Raw genomic sequence first — 1,136 nt, forward strand, 5'->3', positions numbered from 1 at the left:
GTCAGATGCGAAAACATGTTTTTCAGGAATTCCTTTATAGAATTACGAATATTCGCGAAGAGAAGGGAAATATTGAAAGAAATAAAAAATCAAGAAATCTATCCTATGTAAAAAATTCCAAACACCGACTTGTTATTTGCGCAACGAATTAAAGAAATATATACGACGAATAAGATATTTGATATCTATCACAAATATCAAGTTGGTAAAATTTTTTGCTTTCTATTTGTTAAAAATAGATTCGCTTTCCTCGATCGAAATTGTGTGTATTAAATTATTCGTTTCGTAAAACAGATAAGTAAAATATAATTATTATATTTAATTATCGTATTCTAATAATATTTTTGAGTTTCTTTTTAATTTTTGAAAAATTGCTTAATAAATATTTGATATTGATATTGAAAACGAAATAAAAGTAAATATTATAAATATAATTTCAACTACGAATAATATAAATAATCATAATTATTTAAATGTATGCAATTGCAAGAATGTAAAGTTAGTTACAATTACATAAATATGCTAAACGCAGACTAGTTCAGATACAAAATAACTTAGCATACAAAGATATATATATATATATATATATATACATATATATTAGAGAGAGAGTTTTGCGTAACTCGAAATATTATCGTTTAACGCTGCTTTACGTAAACTTGTTGGTGACATTTCAAGGCTTGATTTAATTATTCCTCCGGATGTCTTGCTCGTCTTCTCTTTGAACCTTCATCCCAAACCGGTTTCGATATTGGTCATATAAGAGCAGTCTCGTCGATAGTAGGGTTGTTTGGGAAAAAAAATATACCCTCGATTGACTGGCATTTATTCAACTTTGCTTCTCGACACACACGCGTTCTTTTATATTTTATCCGTTCTACAATCGCATTCGAAATCGCGAGAATATAATGTTAGAACGATAGATCCATTTTTTCGATCTTTCATAAGTTTTTTTTTTTTTTACGTAAGATAATTTTTCTAACGAATCGATTTTATCGATCGATCGATCGATCAAGAATTATCGATTCTAGAATTCAAGAAAATGCTAATTTGATTTTGAAGTAAAAATGAAAGTGTTTATTTTATCGATAGCAAATTTTATCAAAAAAAAAAAAAAAAAAAAAAAAAAAAAAAAA

The 1,136-nt window shown here is 26.5% G+C and overlaps 1 protein-coding gene across 3 annotated transcripts in view; it reads left to right on the forward strand.

Moving 5' to 3' along the window:
- The window catches only part of LOC102679185 (facilitated trehalose transporter Tret1-2 homolog), a 7,591-nt gene that overhangs the window by 3,653 nt on the left and 2,802 nt on the right, over window positions 1-1,136 (forward strand). The gene's annotated exons all lie outside the window — the stretch shown is intronic.

Source organism: Apis dorsata, unplaced genomic scaffold (genome assembly GCF_000469605.1).
Source record: "Apis dorsata unplaced genomic scaffold, Apis dorsata 1.3 scaffold_82, whole genome shotgun sequence".
In the NCBI taxonomy this organism is placed as follows: Eukaryota; Metazoa; Arthropoda; class Insecta; order Hymenoptera; family Apidae; genus Apis; species Apis dorsata.